Genomic DNA, 19,693 nt, shown 5'->3' with positions numbered 1-19,693 from the left:
GTTGTTTGTAGCATTACTTTTCTTGAACTATTTCCAGTCCATCAGTATCGTCAAAATTTAAAAATAATTTTTCATGGCATGATTTATAATACCGATAAAGTAATAAGAACCAAATGAATCACTGTAAAAATTTAAACATTTATTTACATGTAAATAGTTTTTTTGAAACACTACCGTTTTTATTGATCGTTGGACGTGTATAAATAAATACACTTTACATATATAATTTGCAAGTTTTGATGCAGGTGCTTCTTAAAAAAATGTCACACATGTACAGACGCATTACCACACTTCAGAGATGTAATACAGCATATTAATTGCAGTAATATTAGTGAGAAGAAATATCATAACTAAACATAGCAGTTAAAATAAATTAAATACCTTACGTATTCCTTTTCCAGTCATTATAACTTTTTACCTACGTTAACTACGTAGGTAAAAAGTAATAATGGTGGTAACCTAACATTACGTTCAATTAATAGTCTTAATTGAACGTAATGTTAAAAAAAAGTTTTTGTCAACTTTTTTAAGCATTTCAATACAGTCGTTACACGAACATGACTCTCTTTATTCGATATCGTGTTCAGACGTATGCGGGAAGAAAATAAGTCTCTGCATTATGCGCAGGTAATGTACTTAATTTTTACGATAACTGCGTCTGGATACAGAAGGAACATTGTAAAGCGTGAATAAGGCGAGCAGACCAAGTTATGCTCTGGTAAGCCAACAGTATTCACGCCTGTATTTAACGAAACCACCTCTAGCCATGCACAATCGTGGGCAGCTGCGAACAGAATCTCCGGAGATATTGTGGCTGTAATGGCTATTTAGGTAATAGAAAAGTGAATTCATTATGTGCTATACTGTGGTAAGGGGTAGTTCAGAGTAAGCTTAAACGTAAAATTAAACTTGAAATAGAATAAATTTAAAATAACGTTTACGGTTAGTGATTATTTTTAATACATCAACCTTAAAAAATAAGTTAAATCATTTAATGTTTATACTATTTTAACTTTTATTTTGTACTTTCGAATTGAAATTTTTCAATTTCACTTTTTATTTGAGATTATTAAAAAAAGATATTATAAATTAAAAATCCTTTAGAGGCACGAAAAAACATCAGCGGTTTGATTTTTATATTCTATATGGAAAGACTGGCTCATCACGAGAAACACACATCAGAAATGTCAGAAACATGGTACGTAAAGATGGATCTTTCGAGATAGGGCTGAAAAGGTGCTGGTGGGGATGAAAAAATATGCTGTTAATTTCGTGGAGTGAATTTCAGTATCAAAACCAGTTCCTGCTAACTTTTATGACACGTAAACAAAAAGGACGACCAAAACCTCAAACAACTGATTGTCACTAAAATAGTCGAGGGTAAACGCCCAAGAACTTTTAGTTTCATTAGTTGGTCGTCTCGTCTCTTGACGTTGATGCTGCGTTCCTTGATGCTCAAGATGGAAGTATATGTGGCGCAGGACAATGAAGATGAACATTACTTCACGTCCAGATTACAAAAAGGACAAATATAATAGCATTTTCAACTATACATCAACTAAAATGAGAATAATTTTAATTTAATATTTCAAATCAGTCCAAACGATCTCATTGGATATTTTAAGGGTGGCCTATTAACAGCATTGGACATGTTATGGATTAAATGATTTACATGATAGCATTTTAAAAATAAAATCTTTTTCGAAAGAAATCCTTGAATTTAATATTATATCGATTGTACTTGGGAAGACTATTCTCTAAAGAATATTATATTATCCTGGTTACGTTACTACTGTTGCGACTAAAGCCTCTTCTCGGATAAAGGGTACGTGCTTAGTACACCACGCGGGCCATTGCGGATTCGTAAATGTCACATATCTTCCAAATTTTCCGTCTTGCTATTTGTCGGTTTTCTCGCGATGTTTTTATTCTCTCTTTGTGAGCAGTGACAATGACGTAATATACACAAAGTGTACTGTCACTATGGAAATCAGATACGCGAATCAAGAGTAAATTTTTTGTTCTTTCAGAATACATATTCGATATATATGGTAATCAGATACTATCGTACATAGTGAGTTATACAGTGGTAGCCCTGTTGTAAAGGACTGTGACTTACGATCGTTGGTTGCGGGTTTGATTCTCGGGACATAATTTTATAAATTCACATTTTGTATATTTATTATAAAGGACAAGTTTCCAGAGGATTAGCACCAGCATGCTCTCCTTGCATATCTAGCTTGCCAGCTAATAGTGGCGATTATGGTATATCCCTCTAACGATATCTATGGGGGAGGCCTGGGCATTGCAGTGGGTGTATATGAGCTGAAACGATGGTTATACTTGAAAGTAATAAATATTACAAAAATATCTAAATATTTAGGAATAAACAAATAAGCAGGTTTTATATATTTTTCTCTAAGTTTCATAAAATTAATCACTCTTTTGTGGGCAACTGGATGCGGTATTACAGTACATTTTCGTGAATTATTATGTAATAAAATTCTTTACTAAAAATTAGTAAAAAAATCTTTTACAGTGTGTAAGATTTATAGTGAAAATAAAGCTTGAGTCAAAATTTCTCTTCTACCGTATTAAGTATTTTGTGAATTTTACCGCAAAAATTCTGTTTGTTTTGGGCTCTTCTAAAGTCAGGGTACGCCTATAGGGTAACTCAATCTGATTCTTGTTTTTTTCCGATACACTTGTTACGATCGACGCACTGGTTATGTATTCACTGTGGATATCCTAGATGAATAATTATATAAATTAATAAATAACTTAAGGTCACAGCTTTCAATCATTAGCTACATGCTTACTATTGCTTATTAAAATACATTATTTATAAAGTAAAAATCCTGCATAAATCAAAACCGATTGCAAAATGTACAAGTTATAGATGGCAATTTGAATGAGTGTGTTAAGTTATTTATTTATATACTCATCAGAGTTATTTTCTTCATTGGATGATTAATAGTGAACATTTATATCCGTCAGCCTAAGACGAATGCCATTGGAGCATAATTTGATAAAATAAAATTGAGGGAAATTGAGCAACCTTATAACGACATCTTCAACTTATAATACGTGGCTATGTGGGTTATCATCGCGCCTTGATCTATGTAGAGCCCACAACAAAATCAGTCAGATATATGTTTAACGATTACTTTTCAAACGTCCTTAATACAGAAGTAAAAGAATTAAATTTCCAATCTGTATTATCACTTAAGATATTTTATATGTATTGGGAATTACTTGCTACGCATATCGTGGGCTACCAAGAGCTAGGCTCTCTATTTCTACCAAGCGGATTCTAGTCTACTTCGGTCACAGCCTGGAGGCAACCAGAGAGTCTCGATAAGCTGGTTGTTGTAGGAAAAGTAGAAGGAAAAACATCAAGAGATCTATCATCGACCTTATGGGCGGACTCTGTACGAGTGGTGACAGGCCCAGTGACGTAAATCGTCGAATCCGCGATCATGTCTTTCCAGGAAAGGCGCGACTTTCTTTAATGAAGATAAACGGCCAAGAAGAATATCAACTTCCTTGTTTTTTTATTTACAATAATTCATTAGTCATCATTATTTTAGTATTATTCAGCAGAATTTATAATCATTGTATAGAATTGCCTAAAAAAGTTAAAAAATTTATGAAGTCTAGAGGAAGGTACAACAGAGTGGTTTTTATTTGAAACACTAACTTACGCTATGTATATCGCTAGTTCGTTAATATTTATCGCAGAAAACTTTTTTCTAAGAATCTTTTAGTCTCCATTATAAAATTCATGAACAGCTTTCTTCTAAACATAATAATTAAGTAATACTGAATATTAGATCATACTTTATATTTAATTATTACGGAAAATTTACTTGCTTGTATCTTATTTAAATAATAAATACCATGAGAAGAAAGGTTATATTATTTAAATACATATTTCTCACTATGTTATAGCTATTTAATATACCTGTTTTTGTAACAGTCTTACCGATAACGGGTAAGTCTAAATTAATTTCCATAAAAATGCATTAAGGCGCGAACAAATTATTATTAACGATCGGCTCAATCAAACGCAACGACTCCCATCACAACGCAACCTTCATTCCAATCGGAATAAACAATAAGCAACGAAAGAGTTCCAACGATTGATTACATAGGAATTCAATCTCAACGAAATGAGTAACCACGCTGACCCTTTTCATTCATTAATTAATCCGAAATGCGCGCAACTCTCAAATAATAGTCTCTTAAACCGATTACTCACGTGGAAGCGTCAATCGCACTTGTACAGATGTCAATTAACCTCGGATTGCGAACACGAATACGTTAAACGATGGGGCGTTTGTTTCGTGAGTTTGATTGCTGTGATAGTTTTAATTAGAAAATCCTATTTGTACACGGGTTTTACGTAATTTTAATATATATAAAAGTATGTGTATAAATACATATATTTACATATAATATATATGTCACTGCCACTACAGAGAACTACTTCGGCGACCTTGGTTCGTCTACAGATCTCCGTATCTCTGATTCGATTTGGTATCGAAGCACCGAACGTTCCCCTTTCCATTGTTTTCTGAATGACCTTGAGCCTACTTAGGTTTACCTAAACCTGATTGATGTAACAATGTAATATAATAAAGCCCATCGTAAACGACCACGTCTCGGATCCAATTATTTAAAAAATAAAAATTTATGAATAAAGTAAATCATGCCTAACATTTATGCCTACCAGTCTTACGGTGTATTAAAAGTAATTGAATTCTTTACTAATTTTGTAATATTTTCATTGCGGAGATAAGAGAGAATTAGAAAGAAATTATCGTGATCCATTACATTGACCTAAAGCAGATTGTTTGATGTACCTTTAGTACTTCGGATTCCAAAAAATGCTGATATATCCAATAATGTCATTTTTAATGGTAAATTCCTGCACCATTTGTGAGATTGGCAATGTTAAAGAGACGTAATTTCACGGCGTCCCACGGCATCACCCAGAGGGTGTCGGGTCCATCGCGTTGTAGAAAAAAAAGCCGGGTACAATGTTCGGGGCTGACGGCTCGCATGGCAGGTTGAAAGATTACTTGCATTATATTAAAATCCTGATCTTCACTGACCTAATTTTAGTAGGCAAGTAGGCAGAGAGAGAGAGAAAGTTTTAATTGGTCCCACTAATGATATTTAATGACATATGTTGATTTCAGGAATTAAACTCGTGGCTCATGGTTTCATTTAAAACTTTCAACATAAATTCCAATTCTTTTAAATTTTTAATATCCATGTTTTGGATTTAGGTGTATATTATTGTTAACTATATATTCAAAGTACTTGGAATACGTACATGAGTAATTAAAAAACGTACATATAAGTAGTAATTTGATTTAAAGTTGTATTAGTCCTTGAGTCTTCTCGAGAGTCACAAAATAAAATTAGATACTAAGTAAATGTTAACTTAAGTACTAAGCTACCACTGTTTTTCTATAACATTAGTAATTTTTTTATGGCCTTCCTAACAAATAAAGTAATCAAATTTTTAAATTTATATTTTATTTTGTCTATTTCTGTTCAAATAAATATAGCAAAGTAAACACAGATAAAGGGAAAAGTTAAATGAATATTCTACATACAGTAATCTACAGTTGAGCGTTCGCGAAATGCAGTTTGTGTCAGGAAATAACGCGGGAAAATTTTAAAGCATTAAATTAAAAATAGTACGTGAAAATTGCATTACGATATTTGCCCCAATGGGTTGCAACCGAGCTCTATTAAATTTTCGACTTCAAATCGCGTCGGTGAACCGAGCTCGCGACCGGCGGCGAACACTTTTGCGGCATTTTCCCGTATTACTACGAATTAATTAATTTTTGTCTGCGGTCTAATTAGTGGTCGTGGGCCACACTATAAATGGTCTGGAAACTTTATAATTATCGAAGTTCGAAACGGACAAACGTTTACGAGGTGAGGACTAGGCGTTTAACGGGTATTAACGCACTCCGTTGAAGTTTTGAGCGACCAACTTTAGTGCTTATATCACGAACTTAGTCCTTTAATAATATTCATGAACTTCCCGCGTCTCCTTTTTATGTTATTCATATTCGCCTAATTAGCTTCCTCTGTCCATATAGAGTTTTATCGACGGTTATTTCATATGAGATCCGTAATTTTCTCTTTTTAAATTAAAATAAATATCTAAATGTGTTGATAAGAGAAATACTCGATAAACTCGACCGAAAAGACTGAAACTTTTTATTTTTTCGGAAATTTTGTTAGCCGTGTTTTGAAAGATGTGATCATAGAGAGACTTAAATTTCGGTATGTCACAATTAAATTGGGCTCACCTGGTGTTTTTTTTTTTTGGTATACACTATTGATAATTCACAATGAAAGTTGTATGATAATGTAATAAATAAATATATACTTAAACAACATTTGGGAATTACGTTTCTATGTTTATCGCAGATGTTCCTTTATGTTAGTTGCGATGGCCCGAATCATACCAAGCGGTTTCACTATTCAATAGGCGTGCGCATTCGGAACAGCGATGTCTATATGTTAAACAAGTTGAGTGTTAAACACTATCACCGAGATGGCACAATACATCTATAAACAGTCATTAACTGATTGGCAATTCCGTCCGGCTACTGGTGCGCGCTTGATGCGGTTAATTGCAGAGGTGCAATCAGAAAGACAATTAGTGAAGTACGAGGTTTGATTGCAAGAGACGAACTGATGAGATATTCTGTTGATCAAAAGCGAAGTTATTTTGTTTCAGTTCACGTCCAAATGAATTATTATTTACTTCATCGACTACAAGTATATTATATATTTGCTGCTCCGACGGATTTTGTATTATCAAAAGTTAATTCAAAATAAAATAATGCAGCGTGATCAATTTATTTATTACTATAATGTCTTAGCATTGAACATTTGCTTACAAAACCTATTTTTCTGTTTTGTTCACCTGAAAACTTTAGTAATATACTTTCATTTTAACGCTTAATACAGTTTAGTACACGATATTTTATGTTTCATTATTTTCTAACTAATCTTTTATTGGTTTTTGTTGACGTCAAATATTTAACAAGTACCTTTGAATTTACTCTGTGGTTTTAATAGGAAAATAAAAGGGTTATTTTTAAATTTCTCCTTGCTTATTTCCATATCATTCTACATAGGAACCTTTTGGAGCCTACCGAGGAATTGGTAGAATTGAATTTTTTTGCTTAACATTAGAGATTGTAAATTAAGAATTTTCTTTTCTAGGTGCATGATGATATACAGTTTATTGTAAATAAAGAGGATAGGAGTTGAAATATAATTTGCCGATGAACAATAAAATCACTTCACCCCCGGTTCAAAAATTTTGAACAGTCAATAAACATTACGCAGCGTAATATATAAAGGTAGTTTTTATAATATTTTCTCTAATATTGGTAGCTTATGGTGAGCAGTGGTGGCCCAGTGGTAGAGAACTAAGACTTGCGATCATAGATCGTGTAGCAGTTTCCTTTGCGTACCATAACATACATACTGCTATCACTAATCCGACTGCCAAGCGTAACAATAACGTTATATGTATTTACATGGCGATAATGACATAATGGTATATATATACATCTTCAGGGGAGGCCTGCAGTGGTTGTCTGTCTAGTGAATAGAGAATAGTATTGGAATCTTTTGTAAGATCTATTTTCTAGAACATAACCTACAGTATTTATGTATAAATTGTTTAGTATGTAAGATTATTTACTTAAAAGGAAATCATTGTAACAATATCCCTGACTAAAGATTGGCGTCAACGGTTAGCAAGGCAGCCTTACATTACTCGAAGAAAAAGTTGTGACCAACACAAATAGTTATTTAACTCTGTGTGAGTGTATTGTTACACATGGGAAACGAGTGAACGGAGTGGAAAGGAATGGTCTGTGGACGCTGTCCACGGTGGTGTAGGGTTACACGGCAGCCGATTGTGGAAAGACGTTTTATAATGAACTCTTAAATAATGGAGAAGGTATTTTAATATTTTGAACTGCACCTTGAGCACAACTACTATAATCAAAATAATGCTTTTTTTATAAAAAGAAGCATGATTTACACACATTTAAATTCGAAAAATTCTTTATTCAACATAGGGTCGATTACGTATCTTATTAACGTTAAGAGACTTGAGAACAGGCTAAAGAAACTCAGTCGAACTATATATTTTTAACATCGCCGTAGTCGTCCCAATCTGCCCACAGCAAGGCATAAGCTTCTGCTAAAGATATATATGGGGGGATATATTATAATCGATTGAGGTGTGGTATATGGTACGCAGAGGACGCTGTTGCTCATTCTCTGGAAACTTGTTTGTGAGCAGTGGCAATCCTATATAATTAATGTACAGAGTTGGACTAATAAAAGATTGTATTTCGGGAATCGAACTAGAGACCTAGGATTGCTAGTATCTGTCCTCTAGCGATGGGCTACCACCAGCAATAAGAGCATTCTAAAAATTACTTTGGATTCTATTGTATAAACGTATACATTACCCATTGAAACATTTACCAATTCGATAAAGTCGAGTCATAGATATATATAAAAAGTTTGATTTTGATTTCAATCCTTAAATTGTGTGTACTTACTTTCTGGGAAAATCGAGAATGTTTTGCTGGGCTGACAATACAATTTATTACATTCGTATAAAGCAATTTTAATTATAATTCCTTGAAAATTTTCCCATTGTAAACTGACTCCTAATTTTAAAGAGGGTCAATCACTTTATAAAATATTTCGACTACAATTATCTAAATGTCAACTAAAAATAGAAATATTCTGTTTAATATTCTAAAGCTTAGCTGAACATAAAAAATCATAGTGTTGGGTTCGTACAAAAATTCAAAAAGGTTTCTTTGGTGTTTTCGTTGAACATTCTGTTATTCTTGCAAGTAGCACAAGACAATAAATATGATTCGTTTAAGTTCTTTTTTTAACTTGCAGTTATTAAAATTAACAAATTATGATTGTAAATACTTCAACGTGCTTCTATAATTTAAAATTCACAGATAGAAACATTAAAAATGTTTTTTTTTTTTTTTTGTGAGCGTCCATAGTAAATTTAATTAAAAATATAATTTAAAACGTAATTATTTTTATTCCTTGATCTTTAATCTGTGGGACTCTCACGCAACTGTAATCTTATAGCACCAATGGACCCACAGTGGCGGTCATACCGAGCCGGACTTCATTCAAAGTCACTGACTCTGGAATTTAGTGACGTAATCTAATGACTCATGATCGAATTCTCGACATAATTGGATTATACGGAACTTAAACAAGCGAAGATAGTAACATAATATCAATGGATAATATAGTAGTCAAACAATTTTATAATAAAACTGGTCTGTAGAATATTGAATTTCGTGACAGTTACTGTTTCTCCAGAAACTTAGGAAGATTCCTTCACGAGAGTCTTGCAAATTTCAGTAGTGACCTAGAAAAAGGTGTCAAATGAGTAACTTTTCAAATAATCTTTGTATGCATATCGACTGTTTGCATCATACCGTGCAGATAGATATATTTAAAATATGAATAGATTCATGATAAGCCGGGATTAGTAAGCCAGGAGGATTATGACGATTATTAACATTTCGCCACTAAATTTCCATCTGGCTGTCGAGTTATTCAGCCGTACATATCTATTAGCGTATCCCAAATGAAATTAATTGCTGATTCAAGTACATTTGGTATAATTAGAGGATGATACAGTAATGACGCCTTGTGATTATTGATAATTTTCACTTAATTTAATCTTGTATGTATTGTTTAATATATTCCGTAATGAACTTTAATGTGTATAAAGTTTATGCATTCAATAAATTTATATATCTATTTTGTTTTAATTTACGTGTAACTATTACATTGCGTGTCTTTATATTATAGTGTGATATGTACATCTTGAAAACATGAGATGATAAAAGATCCGTGGACGTACGTAAGGGTAAGTTGAGGTGGTAGTACATGCGCGCAAAGCAGATGGCGTAGTGACCTAAAGCCGCGTAGAGCGTCGACCTTATTAAGGACGTAGGAAAAGCCTGGACGTAGACCACTTCCAACTGGTCCTATTGGATCGCAGAGGAGGTGAGGAAAGCATATGTCTAGCAGTGGAGGTATTTAATGCTTGAGTTTTAATATCTAATTATTATAACCTTCATTTCATAAAGTTACACATAAAAACAAATTTTAGTTTAGAGAATTTTCCACGTAAAATTTGTTTGTTATTTTATAATTTGCTCAACATTATAGCTACTTCAGAGGCTGCTAGAGCTAAAATAATTTGCCTTAAATATACACCGTTCGCTTAATGTCTTACAACCGTAATACAAAATTTTCTCTTCATGTTATACCTGTATTTGTTCAAAGAACAGCTTTATGGCTTAATTTGTAAGTAAAATTTTAATAAAGCTTAAAAACTACGGTTTACAGTACATCATTGAAATTGTATTGTTTGAAAATTTAAACGTTAATTTAACATCGTGTGTGTCTTTTATCAATGTGATTTAAAACAATACAATTCAGTAATCAAATTTAAAAATAAAAATGGCGAAAATTATACATGCATAAACTAAGTATGTACTCGTATAGGAAGATTTAGAGGGTAAAAAAAATTTAAAGACAATTTTTGAAATATTTATTTGTGATTTATATATTTAAATAAATAGAAGTAGAGAAATGCGTAGTCATAGTCTTAAAGATGAGCACGGATCAAAAACGTCATTTCGTTTGAGTAATTTTTAGCTCAGACGAAGTGTGGCAGCCGCAATTTTTCCAACAACTGCTGTTAGCCCGGGATATAGTATGAAAATACAACTAAGTATTTCATTACAAAAGGCTTAAGTTCAAAAATCTCGAGCGTGAAAGAGGATTTACATTTTTAACCTCCTGAGGAAACGAGGGTGGACTTAGGAGTACAAATTAAGAATTTAAAGGTTTTTGGGATGTTCACAATTATTTTGTTATAAGGATTTTTCTCTTAAAAAATCTCTACTTTGCTAAATCCACAGTCGCGAGCATTATATTATTCTTTCATTTACCACTCGTGATTTTCATTTATTACAACAAGGACGCTTTTCCAAATTAATTTGTCGCGGATTTTTCTAATCCCTGGGTGATAAAGTTGTTTGTAACTTTATTTTGAAGTAAAATCCATGTTCCGTCGATTTTGATCATATTTATTCAATGGTAATTCTTTTAAAGTAACATTTTACTATTCCGAAATACACGGTTGCTGTAAATAGTTTAATAATTTTATCGTGAGTAGTAATATCAACTATTGACTGATTTTTTTAATTATTTTGTTACACATGCAATAGTACATTGAATTTTTTTTAATATTTTGTTTCTGACTAAGACCCAAATGTAAGCAAATTACAATACATCCGTCTAAGTGTACTGTTTCACCTGACTTTTTCTGCAATTACAAATTTATTTTCAGTTAGTTACCGTTTACATGTGTATATTGAATTTCAATCATTAATGCTATACACATAAAAAACATAGTTAGATTACTTATTATTTATAATTAACGACATTTACTAACCTGCTTCCCCTTTGTAAACTCATATTGGGGTTGTGCATTTTATCAGAGGAGCTTATAAAATATAAGACATTTGTTATAGATTTGCAAAATCGAAGTTATTCTTGATCTTATAATTGGATGAAATTTTACAATACCACAAGCGTACGTTGAAACTAAAATCTATTTAATTTTAACGATTTCTGCACACTCCGGGCTAAACACAAAATGAAAAATCCCCATTTATTAATCGGCAACCGCTACAGACAGTTAAGAAAACATAATAAACTACAAGAAAGACTTAACGCAAATTACTTATTTCATACATTGCTTATAATCATATTTTCTGCGCAAAACAAGTAATTGCGAGAATTAATGTATACTAACTTTAATTCCTGGTATACAATAAACGATTATGAGCATGCTTGCTAAAGTATTCAGGATTGCACAAGTTTTAAAATTAAGTGGATTACTCCACATCCAAAAGAGAATACTTCTAAACTTTCGCCATTCTCGATTCTTGCCTTAGAAGTGAAAAACAATAAATCGTTCAAGAAGAACAAATAACTCGACTTACAAAATTAGCTCAAACTTAATTGTTGAGAACAGAATAGAATTTGTAATTAACAAAAGACTTGGTACAAGACTTTTATTCCGAGATCGGGTGTAAAGTAACAATGCTTTTAATTCGGCTGCTTAGAGTCAAATTGTAAGCACTTCAAGTTGATTGTTACTCCAGAAGACAAGTTTTATTTTCTCCTGTAAAATGGTTCCGTATAATTTCATATAGCGATACTTTTTTACTCTCCTATCTAAGTAGTCATTTGAAAAATAATTGTAATTAAAAGTGTAATAACCATTTTGATACGCATCAATTGTAACCAGTTGTACTTAGCCTTCATCAAAGTTATAACGTTTATGATTACAGGTGTCGTGATTTTATGTACAGAAAAATGAATTCCGCGTCGTATAAACAATATTTTTAGACATAAACTTTTTGCTATGGTAGCATCTACTGAGTAGATGATTTACACTTCTGTCAAAAGCAGTGCTAATTATACGGTATAATAGAAAATTGATTCCACTGAAACCTACAATGTCATTGGAGGTGGTCATATGACCTTATTACGGTCAACCGAAGAAGCTGGATGCAAGCCACTACAACGTATAAATATATATATATATATATATATATATATATATATATATATATATTTATATGTACATATATAATTATGCATATATATATGTATACATATATGTATATATAATGATGTATGTATATATATATATATATATATATATATATATATACACATTGTATGTATTAAATTATACACGGACAGAATTATATAACAATATCCAGTCCTGGTAATGATACAAAAAATATTAAAATTTCAATGTGTATAAAACTTTGTATTCGTCGCATTACATTTCAATACTAGTTCGTATTATAATAAACTGCTAGATGTCTTAACCACTAGTTTGCCTATGCCAAAATTTCGTCCCTTACTTTTAAACGCCCAAAGCAGTTGTCTGGATAAATAATGTGAACCGGCTAACTCTTTTTGTGCTTTAAATATAATTAAATATAAAACCATTGGACGATTATTGAAAAAAAATCTGTTAAGTAGTAATAAAGTGATAGATTTATTTAAATATATTAGTCGGCACTTTTCCCATCTTCTTCTTAATAGGTTCTATTTTTACGGAAAGTCGTGTTTGTTGTAGACGATTTTGACGGAATCGCTGTCATGTTGTTTCCATAGCAGAGAGTTCACGTGATCTTTTACCGTTTATTTCCCCTTCATCCAGTAGTTGTAAACAGGTGATGTGGACAAAATAACTTAAGACTCGTCGTTAGCATATTATCGAGAGCTTAGTCTTGAATTAGATTGAAATTAATAGTATACGTGATATTTTCTTCCAACACCAAATTTAAATGGCCTCTATTATTTAGAGCTGAATATGAATAAAGACACAAAAGTAAAGAGAAAAGCGTTGTTAATCAATGTTCAAAATTCATATTTTTGTAATTATGTTAAAAAAAGTATTAAATCGGAACGCCTTAATATTCATCATAAATCTTGTCTATTTATCAAGAATCTTTTGAAGTTAAAAAAGAATAAAACACACATGTCAATATGACTTCCTGTTGTATACAACAAAATGCTATATATATACACATTACAAAGTACAAATTACCTTGTTTTACTCATATTTATTTGTGGTGTCCACTGTGACTTCAAGTTAAACGAAGAAGAATGGGTTTTGCTAACCAAACCAGAGCAACATCAAACTACTTTATATAAAGTTTTACTGTCCGAAACTCCGGTATCAAGCTCTGTCTCTTCAATTTACGATGACATTAGTAATGTCAAGTTTGGTAAACTCTTTACAGCCGATCCATATCTATACGAACACGTTGAATCAACAACCGACAAAGACAACACAAAATATTTAAACGATTTTACAACACAGGAAACATTAAATAAAAACGAAAACAAAAGTGTTGATGGAATACTATGCTTAGGGTGTTTCACAGACAGAGGTTTCATGTCAGAGGAAACTTGCTACAGCGGCAAAACGTAAGTGTAAATAATACATGCTCATATTTAACCATTCTAGTATACTTTAGTTCGCATTCAATAAGATTACCATTTATAATTACTTCTATTTCTTATTCGTTAATAAGCTAATCTTTTAAAAAGCAATTCTAAATGGCATTTTTAAACATTCATTTTTCATTGCGAGTTGCACAATGCTTAATAGTATATGATTTTATTTTGTGCTAGCTCTACCCAACCGCTTCTTTTAATTTTATTTCGAATATCGCATTTCGCATTCCTATATATTTTTATATTTCGTTACCTGTATAATTCACAAGCCATAAACCTTTCGTTGTGTAATCTATTCAAGTACTCTAGCCGTTCTGACTATTGTAATACAAAGCCCTGAACACTACTGCATCTACGTTGAAACATAAGATGCTTAGTCACGTTAGCTTTGTAAAATCTCTAAACACTGTTCCTTTCAAACAAAAATTTGCAGCTGGTATTTTTGCTGCGCCATTATTTATTTTTAACTATTTTTACAACTTGTGTAATAGCGGACTTAATATCTTATAAACATTCCATACCAGTTAACCCATCACGGTGCAGAAGAATAAATGTTACAGAATGTTAATTAATTAAATAATATGTGAAATATATATACAGTATAAATACTATCTAATTATTAATAAATGAATGCATCAAATTGTTGGTAGTAATTCGTTATAGTATATAGTAATAAGGGGTTAAACGTATTGCTTTGGATGCGACAACTGGTAACTAAAGATTCCAGAGGTTACGCGTGGCGTCTGTATAAGGTGTAGCTAGGATAGCGTCAATGTCAATTTGATCCATTTTTTACGCAAAATATCACTTACATAGTACGTTTAAAATTTTCCATGTCTAATTAATAAGTAAATCTTTTTAAGCCAAACACAATTAAAATGCGCACCAACGGAAGTGTGTTATACTGAGTTACATCCACAGTATATAAAAAGAGGATGTTTTATGCCAAACAAAATTAACAGAACCTTCGTATGCAACTGTCCATTATGTAACGACAAACCGGCATACGATTCTGTATATTATCAATATAAAAAAATTGGCGACTGGGATTATCACAACAAGCGTGTGCAAATACCGATAGTGGGAATGCAGATAATATGCAAAGTTTGTGACACAAGAGGTATTAATAGAATAGCGGATGAAAGTTGCAGATATGGCAAAAAGTAAGTTACATTGCTTAGTATGATTTCAATGAATTAAAGTATAAATAAAGTATCGAAACATTAGTGACATCGATTCTGTTCACAGAAATTAATAAAAAAGTTATTTTAAACATAAAATAGTAACGAATTAGATGTCTTTACTTATCTTTTATTCAGTGCATATTTTTATTTTAGTGCGGATTATGTTGTTTGTGGGCGAAATCAAGTATGTTATGTCAATTATGATGAAGAAAGTGATTTTGTTTCAAGAGGCTGCATAGATACACCGGCATATAACTCCATGTTTTACTTTTGCAATAATTCTCTTTGTAATTCTAAACCTTTTTACATTCCCAAAATACGTTCAGAAAAATTACTACTAAATGACCTGTCCTCAAAGCCTTCTTCGATTACAAAGAATTCGGCAGATAAAATAAACTATGAATATTTTATGAATATTTTTCTATTGGCAAAAGCTCTTTTACTATTGTTCAATTAGACTTTTCAGGTGATTTATTTTGTTTTTAATATGACAGTTATTGATGCATATTGTCAAAATGTCATAAAATTTTTCTGTAACAATGAGAAGAATTTTATTTTTTTTGAACTTGTTTTTTGTTATTATTTTTACTAAATGTTATGAAGATCAAACACCAAAATTAAATAGACATTTGCCTAATTTTCGACGGCAAGTTGAGGAACTCCCTGAAGACTTTACTACAGAAAAAAGTGAAGAAGATGCGAACATAAATCTAGTCGCTTTCCTTGTTAAAAATGCTAAAGAAATATTTGGTGAAACTGAAGAGAATATTATTGTTACTACTTTAAGATCTCTCACAGACACAGAATTTTCTGAAGAACGGACCTATTTTGATGACAGAACATTTCCCAAAGAAAGGACTTTTCCTGAAGTAAGAACTTTCCCAGAAGTGAGAACCTTCTCTGAAGTAATAACGTTATCTAAAAAAGAGACTACATCATCAGACCCTAGAACTTTTTCTAAAATAACACGGACTTCTGAAAAAACTACTCGTAAAAGTCCATTATTAAATGAAACTGTTAGTCCTACAAGATCGGAAGTAGCCGATTTTCCATTATATAACTATGAAGTTCATTCTCCCTCTACTAATGTTGTCGCCCCTTCTACTAGTAACATTACTTCAACAAATGCAGTTATCTCTACCAGTACCACTAGATTTGACTTCAAAAAATTGCATTTTAAAAATACCACTATAACAACGATGTCAACACAATCGATTAATGTTCCTACAAGAACAGAAGCAAGAATTAGAACCCCTATTGAATATACCGTAAATATTGAATCAATTCGAAAAGAGGTATTTAATTTAACTGACGATGACAAAAATATTGGTACAATAACGAAGCCTGAAGTTCAAAATCAAGAATACTTAAATTCTGATCTATCAAGTAACAGTTTACCCAGTGAAAAACAATCAAATGCTAGGAGATCTTGTATATCGTGTAACAACGTCCAATTGCAAGAATGCAATGAACCCAAAAATAAGATGTAAGTAAATTATTTTTATTTTATCATTGCAATTATTTTTTTACTAGTGTATTCAATATGTAGAAAATGTGTTGTTTATATTGGTCATTTAACAAATTGTCAAAAAATTTCGCACGTTTATTAAGATTATTGTTGTTTATGATTAATTGTATAAGTGTTTTTGAAATAACCTTAACACTATTGAAAAAGAATTGAAAAGCTGTATAAAAATTTAAAAAAATGAAATTTAATTGTTTAAATGTGATTTTACCATGTTTTGAAAATTAAACTTATCAATTTTCCTCTTTCCTTACAGAGTTCCAACTGTTATATGCGATCATGAAGAAGATTTATGTTATTCACAACAAACACCTTTTGGTCTAATCGATCGAGGATGCTTTAATATCAATCTTAACATTACCACCTTCGTGTGCTCCTGTAATCTTTGCAATTATATTTCAATCTCTGAAATGCCTTACATTTTCTCCAAGAGGAAAGAATGGATAGATAACGTCATAGACCTCTCAAGATCAAGAAATTTTCGCACTTCGATTTACAAAGATATGTCGTGTTTAAGCTGTGAAGTAAACGCTACAACAAAAACTTTTGACATGTTAGATAACGCAAACTGTCTAGAGGGAAATATGTAAGTATTTTTATTCCATTATGTAAAAATGTATTACATCTTTCAAATGCAGTAAAGTCTTAGAGAATTGTTTTATGCAAGTGATTTTAATACTTTCTAAATAGACAGATCAATAAAAATGTTTTCTTATTATTGTGTCTTATATTTTCTTCTCTACTTCTTTCTCACATTTTTTTAATTTCTAAAATTATTACATTTTGTTGTTTCTCTTTACATCAACGTACACTGGAGTTTATAATTTATTAATCAAACTCTTTTGGATTTCAGCGGAGTATTGCCAACACAACAATGTGCTGATGACGAAATATGTGGCGTTAAAGCTCTCAGAAACAACGGCTACCTTTGGCGTGGATGTCTTAAAAGTCCACTATATAATTACTGGTGGTCACTTTGTGACAGTGATTTATGTAACACTGATAGTGTGGTGTCTTTGTATGATGATATTTAATAAATAAAAATTAATATGGGATTGAAAAAAATGTAATTCATTATCTTTATTTATTGTTGATTGGCATATTAATTTCGAATCAAAAGTATGCTCGTGAATAAATATCCATTTTAATTTTTAAGCGTTTTAAAATATGAGTGAAATAACACGGAATTCTTAAAGGTATTTTAAAATAGAGTTTTCAACGAAAAAAAAAACCATTTGAATAACTTTAAAATTGATACCAGATATTATTTAAAAAGAGAAATTCGTTCTAAAAGTGCAGCGGGAATGCACAGATTGTGGGATAAGCTACCAAGTGTAGCGTAGGTAACTAAAATCTAATTGGATTATACGGTCGTGGAAATATCCCTTTGAAGCATTTCACAGGGGAAACACCTCGACGGCAAACTAAGCTAAAACTCTAAATCGCTGATCTGGAATGTTCTATGGGCATACTAATACAGTATTCTATAAATCGATGCACAATATTGCAAGCTTCTTAAGCAGATATATATATTTATAAATATTTTTTCTAAGCACCTATGCAAGATTTATTTTTTATGTGAAATACCTTATTATATATATTTATATACATATACATATACATGTACGTGTACATGTACATACACATATACATACACATATACATATACATATACATATACAGGGTGGCCTATCTACAACAGTGGATGTGCTATGGTCGAAATGATGATGATACAAGCAACGATGATTTGGCGCTGCGCCAAAACAAACTAGTAAATGGCGCTAAGTAATTAATAATAAAATTATTTTGGACAATTTTCATTTATTAATTTTTAATTGAGGTAAAAGAATATTAATACTGGGGCTCGTCGACTAATGTATAATTTTCATATCTGCATAAACTACTGCTTATATTGAAAATAAATGATTATTGGAAAATGGATACATTAAGATTTTCACGAGGGATTCAAAATTCTTGTGAAGTTTGATGCAGTCGTTTTCCTCTCCAAATGATACTATAAAATACAACAACTATAATAAACCTGTTTATCTGTATAATGAAAGTCACTCGTATCTGATGAAGTTAAATATTTAATATCTATTTGCGATAATTGTTTGCGATAGAAGAGGAGCTTGCTTTATCAAAACATTAATGTTACTAGTAAAATAGCGAACATTTTTTAAGTAAAGAAAATAAGTAAAAATTAGTAAACCCTAAATAAAATTATAAATGATAATGGATAGAAGATTCTTGTTATACCTTGCGCTTTATTTATCTAGTCAATATAGATCTGTACAGCTTTAATGATCACTGTTATATTAACTACTGATTCGGAGTTTTATGAACTGGCTAACTTTGTGAGGTTATAGGTTATTTAAAAATGACTAGATCATCATATGATCAACTTATTAGTCTTATAAAATATTAACAATCAGTTTATTTATCCAGTGTCTTGGAGATCGTCGCTAAGAATAAGTATAAATAACTTTTTATACTCGTATATGAAATTTAGTAAGATCATCTAATTACCTTTGACAAATACAATATTAATGATTGTATGTCTAACATAATTTTAAAACATGCTAACGATTTTTAATTTAATTTGTTAATATTTGAGAATCGCTGACATCAAAGTCGACCATTACCTGGCTTGTTGCCCAGATCTCTGCGACGGTGCCTTTGGCACTGAGCCAAATGATAAATTAGTTACTCTTAATCAAGATCTTAGCCATTTTCGTATTCAATGCAATAACATAACCAGTTCACGTAATTTTTTACTTCTTGCAGGTTTAAATGGTAAAAAATATTTAAG

The sequence above is a fragment of the Battus philenor genome, unplaced genomic scaffold (genome assembly GCF_028537555.1).
Source record: "Battus philenor isolate CCGP_79_NKW_IND1 unplaced genomic scaffold, ilBatPhil1.0.hap1 SCAF_14, whole genome shotgun sequence".
NCBI lineage: Eukaryota > Metazoa > Arthropoda > Insecta > Lepidoptera > Papilionidae > Battus > Battus philenor.
Note: the sequence above shows the minus strand (reverse complement) of the source record.